This window comes from Amblyomma maculatum, chromosome 2 (assembly GCF_055883805.1).
Source record: "Amblyomma maculatum isolate TAMU_Amacu chromosome 2, ASM5588380v1, whole genome shotgun sequence".
In the NCBI taxonomy this organism is placed as follows: domain Eukaryota; kingdom Metazoa; phylum Arthropoda; class Arachnida; order Ixodida; family Ixodidae; genus Amblyomma; species Amblyomma maculatum.
In genome coordinates this window covers 94174654-94200063 of record NC_139345.1, presented here as the reverse complement: position 1 = coordinate 94200063, position 25410 = coordinate 94174654, and the positions used below count along the sequence as shown (strand labels likewise).

The 25410-nt window shown below is 47.4% G+C and overlaps 1 pseudogene; it reads right to left on the bottom strand.

Annotated features, from left to right (window-relative positions):
• LOC146199285 (uncharacterized) overlaps window positions 1–25410 on the bottom strand; it is a 158048-nt pseudogene that overhangs the window by 17164 nt on the left and 115474 nt on the right.

Below are 25410 nucleotides of genomic sequence, written 5' to 3'. Positions count from 1 at the left end.
CCTTTCCGATGATTAAAATCGTTTGGACTCCTGGTCACTTCTCCCTGTCAACGAGAGTGCGCATGCGCTCGCCCGAGCAGCAACCTTCCGGGCGCTGTCAACGGAAGTGGAGGGGGAAGTAGACATAGATGACGCCAGCACAGTTCTACATTCTTACACCCACATTACACTATATTACTGTACACAAAGAAGAACACTGCCACCGCCGCACCCAACACTCACCAGGGCCGAAGCTGTGGCATGGCGACAACTGGAGACTCACATGTGTACAAATCTGTACAACAAACATTTGTTCTTCCTCACCCGCTGCCCAGAAAAATGCCCCACCTGCCAACAACACCGACCTACACTATATCATTCTGTTTGGGCCTGCCCAAAACCACCCGGCGGCATTCTTCCTATAACTCACCCTACCCTCTCCTCTTGGGAAGATGCCTTGTCCTGCACGTAGCTGACCGGACAACGCCGGCTAATCGAGCGGGCCGAGTGGATTGCAATGGCCAATGGACTTATGGACTGACATGCGTCTATTCCTTTCTGAGACCATCTCATTAGCACCAACCCGTATGACCAGCGACAGATGTTCTGGCGGGCCTGCAGGATTGAGGCGGCACATGGGGCCCTGGACTGAGGGCTCCACTCAGGAAGATAAGGAATTATAGAATAAAAGTATTTCCTCCTCCTCCCGAAATGGGGACGTATTCGTATTAAGGCGTGTGCCTTAATACGTATACGTTTTCGTTACGTGGGAGGTGGTAGCTGGCAGCTCACATGGCCGAGCACTAACTGGACGTAGGGCTACGTTTGTCAGGCGCCTGCCGACTCGCGGGTCTCTCCTTTAATATGGGAGGGTGATATCAGAATCAGCCTGCCAAGACACTTGCATATGCGCTATCTCTAAGCTACGCAGGCACGTTGATACGGCTCGTTTGCAGCGGAGTTTTATACGTTGGTTGGTAGCTTAACTATCGCGTCATACTGATCCAGGTGTCCGTGCGGCGCCCTTCATTTGGTGCTTTCTCGAACGCCTCACCACACAGCATACAGAAGTAGACGCATAAAACTAGGAATTAGCGAAGTTTCAAACAAAGGTTTTCGCCTTATCGCACTTTAGTGGTCCAAAGTGCGAATGTTTTCAGTAAAGCTTTTATTTCCTCAGAAGTCGCTAAATATATGCTGGCACGTTCTAAGCAGATCGGTCGTACAGTAAGGCGGACATTGTTCCCGTGGGCCGTGGTAATATCCAATAAAAAGCGAATAATAAGTAAATTTACATAATTTTTTAATTTTTGGTTGCAATGAATATTGTGAAGTTCAAGATTTATGTATATTATGAAATTGAAAGCTTTCAACATTGAAGTTGTGTCGATTTCATGAAATGGTGGGAATCGGCACCGTGGTTCAATATATATTATAGTGAAAAATATCGGGGAAACTTAAGCTCCTCTATGTGGTCTCGTTAAGCCACACAAACCATTCAATAATTAGTTTCCGGAGATTCCAACTGCGCTCTACCACCTGTAAGAGCCATGCCCGTACAAGGGGGGGGGGGGGGGGGAGGGCAGGTGAAAGGGGGGTGGGGGGGGTGCTTAAGCTACGACTTTAATGACAAGAAGTGACGTCGTCCATTTGCTGCCTTTCTTTGCAGATCCTCGTCACGCACATGCGCTTTGTTATTCGTATATTATCAGTTTTTGGACTCGTGCCTCCATTAAACCGCCCATACCGATCAACATACAATTGTAAGCTACCATGCCATACGAGAGAGCACCCGACGTAGCTATAAAGCCCCGACTAGACCAAGCCGTACGAGTGTGCCTGCGTGGCCTAGGAGTAGAGTGTCTATACTCTGGATCTTAAGATCTTGAAAGGCTGCATTCCGATGTATGTTATCCTTTATGTCACGAAGATCGAGTTGACAGCGCTTGCCGGCTGTGTCGTGTCACGTGGTTTCGTGACGTCACACAGCTCAGCCATATGTAACCGGCCAACTGTCCCGTATCAACCATCACGCGATATTTTTCGCTCACAACGCCGTCGGCGAAGTTTTTGAACAACTGGGCCTGTAACGCTATCTCCTTAAAACACGCTTTTCGTAGCGCGCTAAGCATCCTTCCGAGTGCTGTTTGACGGAAATTGCGTAAAAACCATCTGCGTAATAAAAGACTATGTTTTCTCAATGTGTCAACATAATGAACTTTCAAAAGGGCATTTTTCAAGATCGATATATTATATCACGAAGCGTACACGGAAATGTTAAAATCTTGACTGACCCTGAATGTTGAAGGTATTTAATTTCGTGGTATGACACTGTTCCTTAAAAACTGAAAGTTAGAACGGTAATTAAAATTTGCCTAAATAATTGTGCTCTCACTAAACATTACCACGCCGATAATTCCCTGATTTGGCGTACAATATCGATCCGCAGAGCGCACAGGGTGTATACTCGGTATTTGCTGAAATATTTGCATTGAATAATTTGAACCACTCGACTGCTAATGGCACACGATTTTTGTGCTCAGTGGTAGCCGTTGATTCATCGTTGGTTCATAGCATTTCTTGTTCCGCCCGTATACGGCTTAAAGCTATGCTTTCAACTACTTCTCCTATGCATGTATTACTGCTGACTCAAAATGTCTCAGCTTCTCCCCTTTTAGCTGCCAAATCACGGAACAACCTGGATTACACGTGTTTGTGGAAAGGAAATCCTTCCATACCGCTGTTTATATATGACTTTGCCTTCACACGCGCTATTGCTAAGCGCTTTTATATTCATGCAATGCAAGCGATACATGCTTTATAAAGCTGGTACGAACCGTCCAGAGGAAGGTGCAGTTATCCCAGACCTGCTCGCCTCCGGCCCAGCATCCTGACTTCGCTTCTTCTATGTGCTGTCCAGTCAGCAGCGGAATAATGTTCTCCAGAGTGTTCTCGCCGAGCGCATTTACGCCGTTCATCATGATGGCGTTCATCTTATTCAGGAGGTACCTGAGGACACGTATAAATCACCCAGTGAATGAACAGATTAGGTAACTATATAATGATTTGCTTCATGCCCCTAACTTGTTATTGGTTGTTTAATCCATGCCCCTAACTTGTTATTGGTTGTTTAATGACTAGATGACAGGAATAGAAAACGCGACAATGACTATGGATGCAAGAACCTTGCCTGGAGTGATGTTGATAATGGTACTAAATCTTAACACATTGCGGGAAAGAAAGCCGTCTAACAGGGAGTCCGCACGTACCTGAATTGTTTTATAACACTGATTTAACTGTAAGCTGATTCGATTACTAAACTAACGCGATTATACCTAAATACGTTCCCGATTACTGTTCTGCAAAGTGACAGTGTATAAATATCTTCCGTTACCTCTCTTTTTCATAAGAAGTCATTAGCAAGCAGCACAAGATAAACATACTATTTTCGCGATGGACTTGGTATGCACATATTTGGATTTCCTTGTTATATGTCATCCTCTACGTCTCAAGACATTTCAAGAACAAGACAACATCAAGAAAACAAAGAAGGCAGGAATATGGCAAACAACACGACACTTTTATGCGCTGCAGACACAAAAATGCACCGAATTTAGCGTCGTGCTTCGCTTGAGTTGCCTTATACAGCTTGAGAGCCATTTCGGCACTGCTTCGACATTCTAAAAAATCGACAGTAACAACCAGCGCTCAGAAATGATTGCGCTACGGGAATTTTCTCATATTTACCTGCGCCTTGTGTCATCGTGCTTAACTCTGCATGTGCATAATTGTGCAACATGATGATATAATAATAATGGCAGTATTCCTGCGCATGCTCAGTCATTCCAAGGCTTAAGCCTTTAATGGCTCATTCTCGCGGCCATGATCGTGTCCGTCCGTCCGTCCATAACGCTTTCGTTACGTGGGAGGCGGTAGTTGGCAGCTGACATGGCCGAGCACTAACTGGCCGTATAGGGTTGCCTAACGTTACGTTTGGCAGAAGCTGCCAACTCGAGCCTCGCCTTTCATATGGGAGGGTGATATCAGAATATGCCTGCCAAGACACTTGCATTCACGCTATCCCTAGTCCACGCAGGCACGTTCATACGGATCGGTTAAAGCGCGGCTTCATATGTTGGCTGGTAGCTTACGCTATCGCGTCATACCGATCCAGGCATTTGTGCGGCGCCTTTAATTTGGCGCTTCCTCGAACGCCGCACCACACAGCAAACAGAAGCAGATGCAGTACAGCACGAATCAGCGGCGTTTCAAATTGACTTACAGGAAACAAATGGCGCAGTATCTGCCACAATACTCCGCGGACACCTTAATCGTGCAGTGAGAAAAAGGAGGAAGGTGGGAGTGAAAGAGAGAGAAAGAGGTGCCGTAGTTGAGGGCTTCGGACCACCGCGCGATAGAGGCTTTCGCCTCATCACAGTTAGTGGTGTAAAGTACCCCCTAGCATTTTTTACCTAGGTACTTCATCTTCCTTCTATATCCCATAGTAGTGATCCACATGCCCCGTTTTTCACTGCTACATGCTGAAAGCTCCAAGGTTTGCTGTATTGTCAACTCTCTAACTGCATCAGCCTAGCCGTCAACTGCAAATTCAGACAGTGTCACTGCAGATTGTCTTGCATCCCCCTACGGTACCAACCCTGCTGACTTGGACAATGTAGGACATGAAAATCCAGGCTTTCGAATTCTTTAGCAATGCGAGCTGTATGTACGTATAGGGCAATATATATGCGCTGTGTTGTCGTTCTCTTCCTGTGTCTTTGTTTTGAAGTGCCCTAGTTTGATTTCCAATATGCCCCTGTTTTTATAAGGGCTACACCAACATCCAGACTTTACGCTTCGAGGTCACTTTAAGGTCGCCTAATAAGTCAAATCGTCTCTCATCTATTTCGAAACATAAGAAGTCAAGCAATAATGGTGTGTTTGTATTCGTTGCGAACGGATAGAAGTTCACGAACACAACAAATGCAGTGCTCAGCCGGAAGAGTTGCATTAAAACCGATAGCTGCAAAGTTTCGTAATCGCTTCCCACAAGAAATGCCTGGGTTCAAATCTGCTTCCACGGCGTTCTAAGCGTAAAATGCTTTTAGCTCCGGCTGTCGTACCTTGAGGGGATGTCGATCCAGAATTCTGAGCACAGCATCTTAGAGACCTCGCCATCCAGGCACCGATTTTCCGTCATTGTGGCACTGATTTTCCTTCATCCGGGAGCCGTAACTTGGACATCAGGGCACCGAGAAAGATTCAGTGGACGAAGTCTGTCGCGTGTAAACCTTCAGCGCTTTCCTCAAAGATGGCGCCATGGTGCCACACACTCACGTACTGGCGGTCGACGCGGCAGCAGTACGAAGAACGCTCGGGCATTTGGGATCAAATCTGTTACTATGCTGCGGCGTCACCTCATAGCGTTTCCCTTTAGCAGGCGGACGTATAAACAATCGGGGAGCCCTCGAAGGCGCCTTTTCTCCTACATTCTTTTCAGGCCTGCATCGCGTCGTGGCCGCGTACGCATCTGAATCCTTCTGCATTTTAATTCCATCCCCGTCACAGCTGCTTAAGCCGAGCGATGGAGCCCGATTAAAGGAGAGGCAAGAAGTGTGCTGCCGAAAGCAAGCGCTTAGCGAGTTACACGCCACAGCAGAAGACTGCTCGCCCCTGCTGACAACGCCATGAATATGCCGAGTCATCTGCACCAATCTGAGAGCGAACTCCGAACGCTTGTAGACTATTATTGAGGCAGTGTCGTATGCTACCGCTGTCGGCTTTAAGGCGAAAGCATTTCTATGCTCGTGGAACGAAATCCCGTGCGCGAGAGTTGTGCACAATATTTGCGCGCGAAATCTGTCATGCATATTCCGCGACATTCTCCGAGATTAGGTTATAATTAGGTCTTGCCTAACGTTTCTGCCATCTGCAATGCCACACTTGAACACGCGCCAAGGAAGGTCACGCGACAGGAGCGATGGTGTACCGTCCAAACATAGTTGCCGGAGAAAGTATGGCTGATACTGCGCCTTTCCTTTCCTGTAAATAAATTATAATTATATGTAGCACTGCAACGAACGCCGATAAGAGGCAAACGACGAAGAGTAAATGACAGGAGAGGAAGGGCAGGTTTTCGCCATTCACCTCTTAGGAGACGTCAAGAGATTCTTTAATTTTGAATGTAGTTTTCTCTATGCTGCATACCTTGAACGATCTTTAATTAGTGCGATGTTCTGTGCATTAGACATACTTCAAAAATGTGGCTGGCACCATATACAACCAATTGGTGCCCGTAACTATTCCACGCTTACATTTATTCTCGATCACGGGAGATGCAGTAATTTTTTTTTGTTTACTCTTGGTAGGCTCTCCCTATGCTGGGCTGACAAGTTAGCTCCAAGGTCGTCCCTCACACTTGACTCTAATTTTGCAGCTTTGTTCATGAAGTAGTGCTTTCGTACAAAAAAAAAAAAAAAAAGGCTGTTGTTGAGCTCAGGCTAACCCTAGTTGAATTGCGAAAGTAACGGTTGCAAGGCTATGCTTGTGGTTGTAACTCGTGGTTAAGCGTTTGGTTTTGATCTATTGTATATACAAGACAAACTGTTCAGGTAAAGACTAGGCTTTTATTTATGCCAATAATGACGCTGCAATGATCAGTGAAGTTGTGGGACTTGGTTTCCCCTCTGCTGACGACGTGCCCTGTATCTGCCGAGGCTCTGTGTAAAAACAAGTTTGATCTGCTTCCCCAATATGTGGTGGTTAGAAGCTGGTGCTGACTTAACTCGAGTAGAAACCGCTTTTCTGCAGCTTGAGCGAAGGCAGAGTTCTTATTTTAGGAAAAGAAAAAAACACCAAAATTCTATTTATGGTAAAACGTCAAACTTAGTTTACATCACTCCGCTGAAAAAGCACATTAACGTTTACGTTTCCTGCCACGACATTCGTATTTATTTTTTTAAACAGACCACTCGTGTAGAAGAGACCAGAAGGAGGTATGCATCACCCATTGCACCCACCTGACCGTCTTGGGCAGCGAACGCTTCATGTTGTTGCGGGACAGCGAATCTGCGCCCAACAAGAGCACGCTGTATCGAAGATCGTCCTGAGCTGCTTTCGCGCCCGCGCTCTTAATTCCTGACCGAAGGCGGTGCAGCCGATTGCAGCGCTTCTCGACGTCGGGTTTGCGGAACACAAACGCGTGGTAGTTAGCGTAGACGAGTGCGCCATCGGCGTCGGAGCATAGCAGCCGGATGAACTCGTCGCCGATGGCCGTGCCGTTACTCACGGGTCGACAGCGGCCTGACTCCCTGCACGTGCGTACGGTAGAATGCATAAAATAACGTTTGAGCATGTTGCATAGGAGTAGAGCGCTGCAGAAAACATTATAAGATTATAAGATATGCCTAAATAGAATTCACAAATTCTAGCGAGTGTTCGACGTCATGGGATATGTGCCACATGAAGTCTGGCAGCAAATCTTCAGCAAAAATTTCGCATGAAGGCTACGACCTTGAGCGCGCTGTCGACATCGCGACAAATTACAAGCATGTCTCTGGCAGGTGCAGGTGGTACCTGGCAGACGACATGACCGGGCTCATATTGGACTGCGGTGTGTGTGATGCCACGGAGCCAAATGACACGGCCCTGTTTCGGAAGATGAGATGAGAATAAAACCCGGGACCTTCGGATCCCGAGTGAGACATGCTACCCTCAGGCCCCGCAGGGACAATATATTACGTATTGGTGAAAGCGGATTTGAGCTTGTAAAACCAACTGCCGTGCCTCTACATATTTTCATATGCCTTCTCTCACATCCTCACCTATCATCATCCTCTTTCTTCTCCACTTCGCCTTCCACAGTGCAGAGTAGCAGGCCAGAGTTAAACCATTCCGGCCAACCTCTCTCCCCCTTTCAACCAATCCATCTATCTATCTTGGTGAAAGAACTTTATATGTATTCCGAAGGCCTTTTATATATTGCGGTAGCTGTCGTTTATGTGCTAATGAGAATGCGAGATAATGCACGCATAATTTAGAGGATTGGGACCGGGAGGAGCCCCGCCGGGGTGGTGCAGTGGTAAGACGCCCGACTACTGTGCCGGAGTTACCGGGTTCGAACCCGACCGCGGCGGCTGCGTTTCGATGGAGGCAAAACGAAGTGGCGTCCGTGTGCTGTGCGATGTCAGCGCACGTTAAAGATCCCCAGGTGGTCAAAATTACCGCGTAGCCCTCCACTACGGCTCCTCTTTCTCTCTTTCCACTTTCATTTCCACCCCCCTCCCTTCCCTTACGGCGAGGTTCGGGTGTCCACAGAGCAAGTGTGACAGTTACTGCGCCTTTCCCTTCCTGTGAACCAATTATTATTATTATTATTATTATTATTATTGTTATTATTATTATTATTATTATTATTATTGTTATTATTATTATTATTATTATTATTATTATTATTATTATTATTATTATTATTATTATTATTATTATTATTATTATTATTATTATTATTATTATTATTATTATTATTATTATTATTATCGGGAGGAAGGACGCAGGATTGAATCCCGGCCTCGGCGGCTGCGTTTTGATGGAGGCGAAAAGCAAGGCGCCCGTGTGCTGTGCGATGTCAGTGCAGATTAAAGAACCCTAGGTGGTCGAAATTTCCGGAGTCCTCCACTAAAGTGTCTCTCATAGCCTGAGTCGCTTTGGGACGTTAAATCCCACAAACCAAACCAAACCAAATCACTTTAGAGGATCAATGAGGAAGTAAGAATCACAGTGCATGCACGTGAACAAGGGTTCGCAAGGATAGCAGCAGGCCGTAGCCAATTAAACATATCGTGTTGGACATTTAAAGGCGAAGCTTCTAAATGCCCCCAAATTTCTCTCTATTTAGTAAATGTTTTTAGCAGAGAAATTTTTCTAGGCAGAATAATTGGAGGCCATATGACATTTATCCACCACCTAATATTAATTCCTTTAAAAATAGAAAAAAAAAAACTTCTCACGCACTCGTAACGTACACTTTTAGTCACCTATACTCGTACCTTTGTAGTAATTATCCAGGATAGAGATACTAAAGTCATTTATGTTGCAGAGACCACCAACTGAATCTAAGGAAAAAAAAGTATAGTCTAATGAGCAAGGTTATGTCAATTACAGGCCTTAAAATGTGAAAGCAGTGAAAACGTAAAAATTTTGTATTGCGAGGTTTAACGTCCTGAGGCAACATTTGCGCTGCTAAGGATGCCGTAGTGGAGGGAACCTGGCACATATATAAGAAGCATGCTGCTCTTTAACTTGCGCTAGAATAAAATTGCCGCCGGGGGGCACACGATGAAGGTATAATCTTGAACGTAGATGCTTGTGACGCTAGATGGTTGAAGATGCTAAATATGTTATGTGGCTGTGATACGCAGAAAAAAAGAAATTATATTTATTCTTTTTTTCCTAAGCAGAGCTGCAGTGAGCAGTCTTTCCTTGCTTTTACCTTCATCCTTCTGAATAATATTGTATTCGTAATTTAGCGTGTCATTCTAGTATTTATTGTAAGCTGATTGGAGTGAGGCTACCTCATGAAGCGTTGTATATATATGTTCTGTTATGAGTGGGTTCACGCTATGTCTGCACCACCTGTCTTTTTTCCTTAAGCGCATCATTTGTGTTATTGGGCGTTCGAGACTGTCAAGCTGCTTAAATGTATTTCTTCGTTTCGGGTCTATGGACACGCTTGTAAGTGAAAGGTCAATCAGCTGTCTTCGTTTGCTCCCATCTTATGGCGAATTCGAGTGGGAGAGCAGGTGCACTCGAGAGCACTTCGAAAGTGCTCTCGGACAAGCGGGCGCACTCCACTGGGAGAGCAGAAGTAGAATCACTGGCTTTCAATGGTAGATGAGGAGAACTTTTCCTGCGCTGAGAGCACCCGAGTGCATTCCCGGCTGCTCTGTCGTCTAAAGCGAGTGCAGAGGAAGTCACACGGTATAAAGCGTCATATCCGCACCATATGTTTTCTTTTTTTTTCTTCTCTGGAGTCGGCGACGCCCAAAATGGCGGCTGCAAAGCGTCGGCGCTCGGAAAGCTCTTCGGAATTAAGCGAATTTTTGTCAGGAGCGGGAAGCATTGCTCAGGTGCTACATCCATGTTTGAGAATCACTGCTGGCATCGAAAGGGCCAAAGGAGGCAAATCACCGCGCTGTGAGAACAAGGCATACAAAACAAGCGGTTCTTCATGGAGCGTTGGCCTCTCCTCTGGTTGCAACTGGTGGCCTCTCCTCTGGCAGGCGGAGAATGCTGGGGAGAGAAGTGCGGTCACGTGGTCGTGGTGCGCTGCTCTCGACATCTCGACTCGCAGAGAGCGTTCCCGTGGGAGGATAGTTACACCCTCACTCAGCGTGCTCCTGTACTGCTCTGCAATACTCGGCGCCTCTGCTCTCGTCCCCCCAACCGAATGCGTCATTAGAGTCCTTAGGATAAGACTAGAAAATTTGACGTGTATCTTGCTTTAGCTTAGCGCGCACTTGAGAGATGAAGTGAGAGTAGAGCCAGACTCACATGATGATGTTGTCGTTCGAGAACTTGGCAGGGCGGTAGATTCTCCGGTAGCAGCAACTGATCGGCGGCTTCGCCTTCCTATTCTCCGCTGTCATGGTCATGGCTGACGTGTTGAAGAAAATCGTGGTCTTCTGCGTAAAGAAACACCACCTAAGAATTGAACGTAAACCTAAATATACCGTACATACATCTTTGTTAGCTACCCCTGACAGTTCGTCTGCCATTCAGCAATTTTCTGTCATCATAAACTTACATGGGAGCTAGAAACAGCATCCAAATTAACCTACTGCCTCTAAACCTCTCCTGAAGGGTATTTTGGTATCAACAGGTTCACCATCCACCGAATAAATACCTAATGAGAGTGAACCGTGAATGACAGGAAAGCTAGGTGATATAAGCAGATGGTTCACAAGGCAAGACATTACTTCTGATTATATTAAAAGTAAAAGACGTCTTGCAAATGTAGGGAAACAGGGGAGCTCACATCTGTGTGGCTGTATCTTGGGTATTCGGAACAGTTGACGGGTGGCGTCGTCGACACGTAGGGCATTATAGATTCGTGGAAAGGACCATAGTCAGGCACCCTGCAGTTACTGCAAAAAAAAAAAAAATCAACAACAAAAACGGTACTTTCTGACGGCACTGGCACAAATAGAGATTCAAGGCTCCATGCAGGCATGTATAGAGTAGGCTACCACTGTCTGAGTGAATGAAAGTAAGCAGCGGAAGTCATCATTTGGTTTGGTTTAGCGGTTTTGCGTTCCAAAGTGACTCAGGTTATGAGGGACGCCGTAGTGAAGGGCTAAGGAAATTTCGACCGCCCGAGGTTCAGCGCACGGACACCATGCTCTTCGCCTCCATTGAAAAGCAGACACTCAGGCCCGGATCGACCTCGCATCTTAGGAATCGGTCGTCGAGTGTCACCTCGGCGGGGTAGAAGTCACTATTGGCGGCACTTACTCCACACAAAGACTCGAATCGTGGAGCTAGATTTCAAGTTTTTACTTTCCATATACTCAGCTAACAAAAAGAATTCTGTTCGCTCTCCGGCGTCCGAGCCGGCACCATTGCTGACCACATCAGGAGAGCCGAACCGCGTCCTCCCGCTCGGCATCTTACCAGTCACTGTTACACACGTGCCCAGACATCCGTTCAACGACGCCGTCTCCTACCATTGTTGGCATTCAGGGTTGGGATGGTCACCGAGACCCACTCAGCGCGCCTGCGCCGACTAATTGTCACTTTTATGGGCTCCCCGTCAAGAACGAGGGCCTTACACCCTTCAGCCTGGCAGTGTTTCTTCTTTGAACGATATGCCGCTCATCCAAAAGAGGTGCTTGTTTTAGAGCTGCGCTGCCTCCGGTCGATGGGAGCAGTCGGCGTAGTACGGGGTCGTCGATGTATACAGTTCGTAACGCTCCTAAAAAAAAAAAAGAAAGAATCCCCTGCGCGACGCAGCGAGAACAAACTGCTTGTCCCCCGTAAAGTCCTCGCAAGAAGGGACTGCTTTCCTTCTCTGCGTACGTATCTGTTAACCCGGACCCTGCTGTAGCTGCCTTTCTGTGCGCGTCTTGAGTCCTGACCGAGGGCAAGTGGGGGACAGCAGCAGCTGGGCGCTGAACAAGTGGCCCAAAGAGAGCTGACGGTCCTAATGGCGCCGCGCATATCCACCGATCCCTTACAATGACAAAAACAGTCCGTGTTTTGGGGGGGGGGGGGAATGCTTCAGCGAGTAGCAGAGTACTTATGTGATTATAAAACAAACAACGCTAGAAGAAACAAGATTCAAACGTATGCGGGGTGTATAGCATGTCTCGAGCCGCACAATAGGACCGTAACACGAAACTATCACAACCCAAACAACGAGCAATCTAACAAAGCATTCAGGCGCAGTTTTCGCTAGTAGACAGCATTTTAGTTTCCCGAATATTCTGAAGGTTCACTTGTAACCACAAGTTGGCCCAACCACAGCTGTGGGTGTGAGTGAACCACTTTTATGGTGCCGACTGCCGAGGTATGCTCACAGCACCTTCAGTTCTGCCTCTCTCAATTTCACTGTCACAGGTTTTCATATAGTTATGAGAACGTGTTACTGGGGTGCACAATGAATGATTGGAGTACGTATAACGTAATTCTCAGGCATCCGCTTAACTTCGCTGCTCACTCGGAGGTGATGACGAAGCGTTGGTCTTTGTCGGTGGCCTCCCTGACGTAGAAGTGCTGGTCCGGCCACAAAGCCAATGTCACCAGGACGGCGAATATCGTGAGCCCGAGTAACGTGTTTCGCTTCGAGGGCAGCGAAATGGGCAACACACTCGTCCCTTTGGCGGGCTTGCCTGATGTGGAGCATGAGTCTGGAAGCGCATAAAGAGGAGGATGCATGCGTAAAGCACGAATAGGCAGGTCAGGCGGGAGCGTTAGTAACAAAATCAGATATTTGTCATTTTGAAGCGACTGCTTCACTATACGCTAGGTAGAGCCGGTCTTCGTGTCGGCTTCAATATGACCTTCCGTGATCGAAACCGACCGCTGGCGGCTGCGTTTCAATGCAGGCGAAATTGAGAGACTTCTGTGTGCTGTGCAATGTCAGTGCACGTTAAAGAACCCCAGGTAATCGAAATTTTCGGAGTCCTCCACTATGGCGTCTCTCATAGCCCGAGTCGCTTTGGGACGTTAAACGCTACAAATCAACTTGAAAAGATCAACCAAATATCACTTTGACCTTCAAGGAGTAGGAGGACAAGCGGCTGCTATGCGGTTCAGGTGCACCCCACAAAAAAATGTGCCATATACACTAGTTTTGGGCTTGTTGGTAGATGATTCCAATACACTATAGCGCAGCAAAAGACGAGGACACAAGAGACGAGAGACGAACGAACAGAGTTGGAAGTTAGCGCTCGTGGTGTTCGTCTCTCGTCTCTTGTGTCCTCGTCTTTTGCTGCGCTATAGTGTATTGGAACCATATACACTACCCTTCTTCTATAAACCAACACGCAACGTCAGCATGAGACTTGCTATGCGGCACAAGTGCCCAAAGAAATATTGGCATTGATTTAGCACCGGTTAAACCTAGCGTGAAGCGATAGCTGAAGCATGGGGGCGCAGAAGTGGAGGACATCTGTGCTGGTCGCTAACGCCTTGCAGCATTATCGTGGTGGCTTTTCACAAGACGCTGCTCACATTTTCCCCGCGTTTCCGCCGCCCTTTTCCCTTTAGGGCGTTCTTTTCCCCTCCGCAAACTTTCAGCTCGAAACGCAATGCCCTCCTATAGTCAGATGCAGATGCCGCAAGATGCAGATTGTAACGAGCCCGGCTGCTCAGTTGCTCTACTTCGAAGTCTATGACGTGGCTCCGGCCGAGGCGAGTGGCGCGACTCGAGATTGACGTCAGCGATCACATGTCTCGCCACCAAGCTTCTCACTCGTTAAGCTACTTCCCACGTCATTTGCCTCTTGACCTTGACCTTTGGTGGGATATATAGGCACCCAAAGTGGTTGTGGCTTTGCCCCGCAGCGCTGGTGCATTGGGTAAGATGTCCGCCAGCTGTGTCGGAGTACCTGGGTTCTATCCCGACTGCCGGTGGCTGCGTTTCAATGGAGTCTAAACGAAGAGGTGTCCGTGTGCTGTGCGATTTCAGTGCAGTTAAAGATCCCCAGGTGGTCGAAATTACTGCGGAATCCCCCACTACGACGTGTCCTATAGCCTGAATTGTTTTGGGACGCTAAACCCTACGAACCAAACCAAACAAACGTGTCACTTCCTTGCCTCAACCCGATCAAATAGCAGAAATGATTGATTTATAGTAAAAGAAAGGCGCGGCAACTCTAACTTGTTTTCTGTGGACACCTCAACCGACCGCAAGGGAAGGAAATAAGGTGGGAGTGAAAGTGAAAAAAGAGAAAGAGGAGCCGTAGTGAAGGGCTACGGAGAAATTTCGACCACCTGGGGATCCTTAACCTGCACTGACATCGCACAGCACACGGACGCCTCTTCGTTTCGCCTTCATCGAAACGCAGCCGCCGAGGTCGGGTTCGAACCAGGATACTCCGGCACAGTAGTCGGGCGTCTTACAACTGCACCACCCCGGCGGGGCCGATAAAATAGCTCCATTAAAATGTAAATTAGTTTATGGTAAAGGAAAGACGAAGTGTGGGTTACACTAAACCACACTGTAATGGAAGGAAAGAAGGTGGGATTGAGAGGGAAAAGATGTGTCGTAGTGGGGGGCTACGAAGTAATTTCGACCACCTCAACGTGCACTGACATCGCACAGCACACACACGCCTCTCCATTTCGCCTCCATCGAAACGCAGCCACCGGCGATCGGATTCGGACTCAAATACTCCGGTACAGTAGCCGGGCACCTAAACCACTGAGCCACCGTGGCAGGGCACATAGCAACGTTCCTGTTAGTCGATTCTGACCCTTATACACGTCTACCAACAGGAATGTGGCTTAGTGGCAGGTTTGTGATAGATTTCTTGATGTGATCAAGACGTAATTTAGCCCCATTTACGTTGTGCGAGGAATGCTAGTCGTAGGATGCCTCAATGGACTGCGCCCGGCAGCGAAGACATCGAGGCTCCTTAGTTATTCGGTTAGATGGCCAAGAAATCACGCAATAGACGTAAAGTTTGGTTACTGGATATGGTTATCAAAAGATCTTCATTCACCATGTCTTGCTTCAGAATCAGCTTATAGCTAAAACGGCGTACAGAAGAAGGAATGAAAGACAATATTACACATGTAGGCAGTTCTTTCAGCCTGACATACTTCACTGGGCAGTTGAGATGTCCACCTGAAAAGTTGCTCGGCATTCTCCTTTGCCAAAATATTTTACTGCCGTAGTGAATTGCTGTGGAATAATTGGGACTACCTGGGGATGCAGCGACATCGCACAGCACATGGGCTCTCTTGAAAGCACACGCGGCACGCTGCAGCCTACACGTGTCAGAGTCGGTTGCACCTGCTTTGTCGGGTCAAGATCGACGATCACGGGCCATAAAGAGCGCACAAGCACTTGCGAAGCGTTACAGTGAAACCGACGAAGAACGCCAGTGACTATAACACACAATAAACGCACGAGCCCATGCATGATGTTCCGTAGTGCTATTGCAAGCTATCTGTGGTTAATTATACTAAACCAGAATCACGGCCGCCGTTCAATGCCATTATACTAAACCACTAGCCAATGTTTTACGTCCTTCGTTTTCTCAATAGCAAGTTTTCAACATTTTCGTGACAGGGTTACATTGCATGCATAAGTGACAGTGACATTAATGTCTTCACGGGAGAATATGACTTTGTGACGTTGAGCCGTACAGAAACATCAGGTCGTCCAGCTCACCTCCATTCCATTTACCGCTTTTGTTTTGCGACTAATGGTCGCTAAGGATAACAGACTGGATTCTAAGAAAATATAGGGCTGTAGATACGGCAGAATTAGTTCAGTGGATGAGGATAGGAAGTTTGCCTGACATTTTATGTATGGAACTGACACAAGACTGGGCTAATTAGAAGAACAAATATACTAATCAGAGTTATTAGATGCGTTATGACGATGAAGCTAACGCGCAGCAGATACACATGTCGGGTTGGGAGAATGTGATGAAATATGTTTTACTGTGTTAATGATTGCCCCGTAATGGGCTTTCCTCCTTAGAAAGGTTTCTTTGAATAATTACCATCGCAGAAAAAGTAACGAATGCAGGCTCACGAGGCAATTCTGGTATCCGCAACTTGCATTCTCGATGGAGAGCCAGGAGGCTGCGCATGATGGCAAGCTAGGTTTGCGCTGGTAGGATTGCGGCGTGGTCACAGTCGTTCTTTGAGGTTCGACGAAACGCAGCAAGGTGAGCTAACGTTGAAGTAAAGCAGCTTGAACAGCGTGAAGAACCAGTGTCCGAAAGGCAGTGTCCGCTCTTCTTCTTTCTCTTTACCTTTTGAAACTGGCCAAAGTGTAGTGGTATATACAAGAAAATTTCCGCAGGTGGTTACAATACAAATATAAGCATGAAGCGGTAATTTTGAAAAATGCAGCGATGAAAAACGCCAGATAAATTGAGCGAATATTTTCTATTAACTTAATCATTTCTTTTCCTTGATCACATACCCTTCTGATGCCCTGGTGCAATAAATATTGTTAATATATACTACAGAGGAGCATTGAAAACAAAATAACAAGCAACATTTTCGTCAAAATGCCCTCGAAAAATTGTAGTAACTTTAGAAATTCAACCTACTAGTTTCAATTATGTAATCATGAAGAATGCCAGAAATTTAAACCAATGCACATTCTTTAGATCTCGCACCGAACTCTTGTGACATTCGTTTTTGCTCTGTCTTTATCTCTTCGGAACTTCGACTGAAGCAAAACGCATAAGGCTCACGCAGTGTGCAGTGTCCGAAAAGCAATGCGCATTTGGGATATTCGGTTATGCTTCTTTGTTAACAAATTCTGGTTTTCGATTGAGGCACAACGCTCAAGATGCAGGTGAGTTAGGAAATGTGTGGACGTCAAAGACCTCCAGGTTGTTGTCCTTCTTATCTTTGGCCTCTAAAAATGCGGCACAAACACAGAGGGAGGAGATTCTGTAAGGTGTTACGTATTCAATGGATTCTTCGTTGGCGATTGCGAGGCGTGAAGGGAACGATTCAAAAATCATATAGTGTAACGACATGAAAAGCGAAACTACATATTTACAGTGAAATAAAGAGCATAACAGATACAAAAACTTCAGATTGGTCAAGCTGAACAGTGGCGTCATCACCACGGTTAGCAATCAGCAGCCGGCGCCAAATTCGAAAGGGTGCCTCTTGAAATACAGGCATACTCGTCAAATAAAAAGGGTAGATTCTGGCTGACTGCAGCGATTTAAGACTAAAGTAAGCAGTAGGGTGTATAGTGGTAGAATGAGGCCAATTAAGTTGTACCGCGTTAGAGTGCGGTTGGATAATGGCGGATTAGATTCAGTTACTGCGGATGCAAGTTGAATAAGGGTGAATTACAGTGGAGTAGTGAGAGGAATAGAATGTAGTCAATGCTTGCTGTTATTGAGACTGAAAGAAGGGAATTTAAGTGCCTGTCAGCTCGATATTGCGGCGCTACAACCGCTGCTATTTACGGACAGAAAAGAGTCACAGTGCTAAAAAGAGCTAGCCCGCACGAGTCTCTTAGTGCAGCGCTCTGCTCACCAAGGCGACTCGAGTGGCAGATCAAGCCATTAGGAAACTGGAAAAAAAAAATTCATCTGCGCAATTCTGTGAACCAATTTATGTTTATTCTCTGGGTCTTGAATAGATGCGAGAAAGAATGAAAGAGAGAGGAGACGTACGTGGCAGTAGCCATCGTCTGCCACCGTAGCGGTGTCGAGTGCGACGATGGAGTGAAAACCAGATTCTCCCGGTCAGAAGCCGTCTGTGCATAATGGGTGCAGGCCTCCAGATTCGCAGCCATCAAACTGCATTCGTAAAACAGTCCTTTTGTCTTCACAGGACTTAAGACAGGTGCAAAGAAATGTTTTACTCACTAGAAGGAGCGTTTTCTATTACCACGTTGACAAAAAGCACTAAAAATTGGCTGTGGTTTAGCTACGGTTAAATCTACTGTGAAGCGATTGCTCCGGTAGAGGCGCGCGGCGCACCTCCGATATATAATCGAGATTGACGTCAGCGATCAGGTGTCTCGCCATACAGCTACTCACGCGTTAACCCAGGTAGCACAAAATGCGGGGCCTCAGTAGGTCCGATGTAGGCAAGTGGGGCTGGGGCAACCATCACAAAACCTGCATCGGTCCTCGATGGGGCAAAAGTGGGCAAGCCCCATTTGGGCTTGCCCCTGTTCCTCTTGCATGGGTCCCATAGCGGCGTTGCTCGGGCTAATGCAGAGCACATTCCTGCATCCAGACCACAAGGGTTCCTTGTCGGATATTTGAGGGCAATCCAACATAAATGTGGGCTCTTTACGGAAAAGCCCTCATAGATCCAAAATGAAGCCGCTCCCATTAAATCTTTGTGGGACCAACATCGACCGTAGTGGGGCAAAAAAACGGCCATACCCACATGCTGCCCCAATCGGCCCCTTGTAGGTTACTTGAGGGCAGGCGAAATATGAATAAGAGCTCAATTTGGGCAAGCCCTCGTGAAGCCCAAATGAGGCAGCCTTAGTTAAACCGCTTTAGGTCCCACTTAGGCTGTAATGGTGCTGGAAGGCAGGCGTGCCCACATGGTACCAATATCGGTCCCTAGTGGGGACTTTAAAGGCACGTACAACAGCAGGTGGGCTTTAGGTTCAAAAACAACACCCAGCCCAATTGGGGCTGCCCACACAAAACTGCTTTATATCCCACATGGGACGTAATGGGGCTTGGAAGGCGGGAGGGCCCGTATAATACCAACATCGGTCCCTTGTGGGGAATTTGAAGGAAAGTGCAACAGCAAGTGGGCTTTATGTTCAAAAACAACACCCAGCCCAATCGGGGCTGCCCACACAAAACCGCTGTAGGTCCCACATCGGCCGTAATGGGGCTAGGCGTGCGTGCAATTCTGTAATCATTCTTTCCAACCTTTATTTGTATTAAATGTTGCCCTAAATTATTATTATAGATGATTTGTATAACATTTATTGCCATGTTTAGTCGGTTATAAATATTACATGGCTTTAGTTCTCGCCCTCATGCAAATTGCGCTAAAAATACTAAAACATACTGATTGCTAACAGTTGCTCCTTATGCGAATGCTGTGGACAGCCTGCAACTCTCAGCACCATATTACTGTGGGTGAAGGGTGGCAGTTCCTGGCCCTACGGGGCCGGGATGGTAGGTCAACGGCACTTGCGGCGGAGGCTAGACAGACACTGATTTTTATCTCTTGTAGGCCGTTATTCCACCCGCCACCACTTCGGTGGTGGTGGACGACGGCTGTTGTTGCTGCGCGCGTCTTTCTCTCCCTCTTCTTTATTTTCTTGTCTATTTTTCCTCTGACTGCACCAGGCAGCGGAGGTAGCTCAGCTACAGAGCCAGTAGCAGGCCCGTGCATTTTCTTCTCTTTCTTCTGCAGCCACAACAATAACAACAATATTACTGTTCAGAACACACATCTCCATAGCCTGAACAAGATGTACTGTACATGAAGTCATTTAGGCTAGATTAATGTTATGAATTTTTGTAAAATTTATTATTGTGGCTGTTTAGAAAGTGCAGACATATATAAAATAAGCACTTAATTATGTGCATAAATATTCAGTGGGAAAACTTGGACTAGGGCTTCCCATCAATTTCCTGCATCGGACCCCTATGAGAATAATATGGGCAAGCCCAAGTGCGGCTTGCGTTATAGAACCTGCATCGGTCCTCATTATCTGAGGGGCTAACAGGAATAAAAAAAAATGTTCATCCAGAGCGGCTGCCCGCATCTGTCCAAAGTAGGACCATTGGGGAAAGTTTGTGGGATGTGCCCCTTTGGCAATACGGGAAAAATGCGGGCAGCCCCGCAACGGCTGCCTGCATCGGTCCCTAATAGAAAAAGTGTCCTTGTGCTGTGCGACATCAGGGCACGTTAAAGATCCCCAGGTGGTCGAGACTACTCTGTAGCCCTACACTACGGCTCCTCATTCTCTTTACACTTTCACTCCCTATTTCCTCCCTTCATCTATGGCGCGGTTCAGGTGTCACAGATACTGCGCCTTTTCTGTGAAGCAATTATCGGACTCTCGGACTCGATATATAGTTATGACAATTTGGCTGCATTCTGCTGGTCGTAGCAACCTTTGCGAGCAAGCGTTCATTATATTTGGGTATTGCTAGTGACGCAATGGCCGCTGTAATAAATTACAGCTCTGCGAACGAATGACAACAGCTAACGCGGACGACAATTCGTTTTAAGGCGAAATCCTTTAATGCCTCATCGTTGTCAGCAGAAGATTGTCAGCAGAGGTGTCACGCTTTCGAGAGCGAAAGTTTAAAATAAATTAATATACCTTGTGTCCCCCGGGAATCGAGCCTCCATCCCTTGGATCCCCAGCCAACTTGGAGCCCAGCGCTTTACCAGCTACGTCACGCCCTGGATCATGAAGCACTCTTCATAACAACCATTGTCTACCTTGAGGATAGCGTGATTCCGCGAGTGGCAGATACTGCGCCTTTCCTTACCTGTGGACGGAATATAGCACGACGGTGAACTTTGATGTTTTCAATGAAATGCTGGTTGTGTTCGTTGTTGTTGTCGCGATTGAAGGAAGAAGGAAAAGAAAATGCACGAGCCTACTACTGGCTCTGTAGCTGAGCCACCTTCGCTGCCTTGTGCGGACAGAAAAGAAAATAGAGAAGAAAAAGAAGAGGGAGCGAAAGACGGGCGTCGCAACGGCCGCCATCCCCCACCGAGACAATAGAAGGTGCATTGACGGCCTAGAATAGATGGAAATCTGGTGACAGGCTAGGGGTGGCTGCTCCTGGCTCCACGGGGCTGGGACTGGTAGGTCACCGCCGCTTGCGGTGATTGTGTTCGACAAGGGGTGCGCGATGTACCGTTACCACAGGTCATGAGATCACCAGTCGATTCATGCATATACGAAGCTGACCCCGCCGGGCGTCCCATCCAGGCGTCCGTACAGCGTCTTTCATTTGCCGCTTCCTCGAACCGCCGCACCACGCAGCAAACAGAAGCAGATCAAGATGTCTAGGAGGTGTTAGTACAGCTCCCGTCTCATTCGCACACGGGGAAGGGTGGCTGATCCAGGCCCTGATGGGGCTGGGACATGTGATTACTACCGCTTGCGCCGGGGGCTAGCCTGCCACTGAATTTTTATTTGTTGTAGGCCGTCATTGCAGCCGCCACCGCGTCGGTGGGTGGAGGTGGTGAAGGGCGACAGTTCCTGGCCCTACGGGGCTGGGACGGTGGGTCAACGCCACTTGCGGCGGGGCTAGCAAGCCACCGAATTTTATCTGTTGCAGGCCGTCATTGCTCCCGCCACCACTTAGTTAAATGGTGGACGATGGCTATTGTTGCGGCGCGCGTGTTTCTCTCCCTCTTATTTTTCCTTTCTTCTCTATTTTCTCTTCGGTTGCCCCGCCGGGGTGGTGCAGTGGTAAGACGCCCAACTACTGTGCCGGAGTACTCGGGTTCGAACCCGACTTCAGCGGCTGCGTTTCGATGGAGGCGAAACGAAGAGGTGTCCGTGTGCTGTGCGATGTCGAGCCCGTTAACGATCCCCAGGTGGTCGAAATTACTCCGTAGCCCTCCACTACGGCTCCTCTTTCTCTCTTTCTAATTTCATTCTCACCTTCCTCCCTTTCCTTACGGCGGGGTTGAGGTGTTCACAGAAAACAAGTGTTTTACCGCGCCTTTCCCTTCCTATAAATCGATCAATCAGCGCATGTGGCAGCGGAGGTGCCTCAGCTACAGAGCCAGTAGCAGGCCCGTGCATTTTCTTTTCCTTCTTCCTACAGCCACAACAACACCGCTTCGGTGGTGGACGACGGCGGTTGCGGCGGGCGTCTTTCTCTCTGTCTTCTTTTTCTTACTTTTCTATTTTCTCTTCTGTCCGCACGAGGCAGCGGAGGTGGCTCAGCTATTGTTGTTGTTGTGGCTGTAGGAAGAAGGAAAAGAAATTGCGCGGGCCTGCTACTGGCTCTGTAGCTGAGCCACATCCCCTGCCTCGTGCGGACGGAAGAGAGATTGAGAACAAAGAAAAAGAAGAGGGAGAGGAAGACGTGCGCCGAAACAACAGCCGTCGTCCACCACCTAAGCGGTGGCGAGTGCAATGACGGCCTACAACAGATAACAATTCGGTGACTGGCCAGCCACCGCTCCAAGCGGCACCGACCTACCGCCCCAGCACCATAGGGCCAGGAACTGCAACCCCCGCCTCAGCCACAGAGCCAGTAGCAGGACCATGCATTTTCTTTTCTTTCTTCCTACAGCCAAAACAACAACAACAACGTGCGGCGTTCGAGGAAGCGGCAAATGAAACGCGTCGCACGGATGCCTTGATCGGAGCCCGGCGGGGTCAGCTTCCTGTATGCATGGATGGATGGATGGATGGATGGATGGATGGATGGATGGATGGATGGATGGATGGATGGATGGATGGATGGATGGATGGATGGATGGATGGATGGATGGATGGATGGATGGATGGATGGATGGATGGATGGATGGATGGATGGATGGATGGATGGATGGATGGATGGATGGACGGACGGACGGACGGACGGACGGACGGACGGATGGATGGCGGGATAGATGGATGAATAAATGTATAGATGGATGGATGGGGGGGATGGATGAATAAATGTATAGATGGATGGATGGGGGGGGGGGGAATGGATGAATGGATGGAAGTTAAGAGCTTCCTTTATGAATCGGGGTGGTTATAGTCGTCACTATGCTCAACCTTTCCTTTTATGCTTCTCAATTTAGACAACTCTTCAACATTAAATATCGTAATTATAGACCGGGTGTGTTTTTAAATACAGTTTTTATTGTGATTGTGTCCCGCCCTGCTATTTAGCCATTAGTCGTCCATGCCTCTTACTAACCTTTACCGCAGATACATTAATACTTCCTTTGTTTCCTTCAAACTCCATGACCTCGGCTAGAGTAATTGTGCCTGCATCGACATCTAGATGGATACTGCCATATGCCAGTATAAGATGTCCAATTGTTTCTGCGCATCCACCCTATATTGCACAAGTTGCATCTTCGTGATTAACCTTCTCATGGTAGTTTCACGTTCTAAGGCCTTCTGATCTAGATTCAAAGAGAAGGGCGCTTCCTCTTGAGTTGTCATAGAACGTCTTTTTTAAACTGTGTTTTTCATTTTTATATATATACGTCTTTACCTGTCGTTTATAGTTCTTTGTTTCTCTTTACTGTCCTCCTCAATACCTACTGGTTAGCTGTCTGGTCATTTTCCGCCACTCGGATTCAACGCACTTTCGGTTTAGGCATTTAAATAGCTTAGCTTCCCCACCTCTTTTCAGGCATTTTCTTCAGGCATGCTTCATATAAATAGTTTGATTTGAGCTTCTTGTGCTTTCTTCTCCGCCACTGTGATTCAACGCACTTTCTTTTAGGCATTGAAATAGTTTAGCTTCCCACATCTTTTTAGACATTTCCTTCAGGCATGCTTCATATAAATAGTTTGATTTGAGCTTCTTGTGCTGCGAATAACGCCCAGCCCATGTATATCTGTATTGCTTCGTTCGTAGTTTTGCCCCTAGGCGCCAGGAGAATCATATTGCAGAATTCTAATTTATTTCCAACCCCGACTGCACTTCGGTTCCTAAGCGCCAACTCCGGGCTCCCGAAGGTAAGCGCAAAAGCACGCACTTCATATCTGTTGTATCCCCATAATGCTCGATGCTTCATTATCAAGGCATATCCCTTCATCGTTTCGCTCTTGTTATCTGTTCATATCTTTCCATGCATACCCGGTTAGCGAGGAAAGAAGATGGCTACACAGTATGAAAGATCATTGCCAATGGTAGAGGGGGAGCTTCAGTTCGCAAGCTGAGCCAGCGTTTCGGCAAGTGAAGTTGTCTTCGACTGGGGATCGCTATCATCACTGGCGGGGTAATACGCGTCCGCTTCCGAAGAAAAGCTCGGGAGAGGGGAGGAAGGGGAGTAGGGCGGAAAAATGTAGATCAAGGAGTGCAAAAATATTCCTTCGGTATCAATTTCTCAGCCTGGAACCGGTGAATTCCACGGCCTGAAAAATAAAATCAAAGCGGCAACCGCAGCAGCAGCAGCAAAAACTATAATGTGGGATGGGTGAGTCAGCACCCAAAGCAGGTGCAATGCTGACACGATTTTCTTGAAAGGGGACAGGCATTCCAAACGGTCCTGATAAAGAATAATATAGCTGCTGGAGAACAGTTCTCAAAAGCTCTCCACAAGGAGGGGAGAAGGACAAAGGAACAGAATAATAACAAATAAAGTGAACCACGCCTGCCATGCAGGTCCTGAAGAAAAGCGTTCAAGGGCCAACTAAAGTAGGAAGGGATAAGAAGAAAACATGCTTGAGAAACCACTTGCAGCTCATGCTATTGCGGGGGGCGATAGAGTTACACGTTTTGTGGGCAAACTGTACAATTAAAGGGGCACAATGACGTTCGTCAGGCCGCTAATTCCAGTCAACCTCTCGGTTATTTGCACCGTGACGATGATAGTTCAAAAAGAATTACAAAAACCGGCGCGCGGAAACGTGAGTTATTCGGCATATAAAATTCTAAAAACAAAACAAAAAAAAAAGAACAGCGCGTCTGAGTCAGTGTGAGAGGGAGCCCCTCTCCTACTTCGTTCGCCCACTGCTCGAATTGGGTGGCGCCTATAAGAAACGCAGATTTATGCTGACGTATCGTAAGCTATCCAACGTGGTTGCCTGTCCAACTCAACCTTCAGCCGCACTTTTTAGGCAACGTCGTTACGATGGTAACGACGCTACGAAGCTGTGTTATGAGGACCGGGTTCTCCATATGCGCCCAAAGCTAGCCTAGCTCATCAGACGCTGCTTTCCACCATCTTTTGCGGGAGTATAGACGAGGTGAATCCGAAGGTCAGTAAATCTGCATCGCCGTTTTGGTGTTCCACCGACGTCCATAAAGTTGAATCCATCCATCCATCCATCCATCCATCCATCCATCCATCCATCCATCCATCCATCCATCCATCCATCCATCCATCCATCCATCCATTCATCCATCCATCCATCCATTGTTACGACCGTGCATCATCCGCACTTGCGCGCTCTATTGTTCGCCTGTGGGCATGGATAAGTGCTGTGGATATGTGCTGTTGGTACAAGGGCGCTAAGTGAGCCTGTTTCCAGGAATCCTTTTGTGTAAGCCTGTTTTGCTTTGTGGACACCCTGCAAATGCCAAA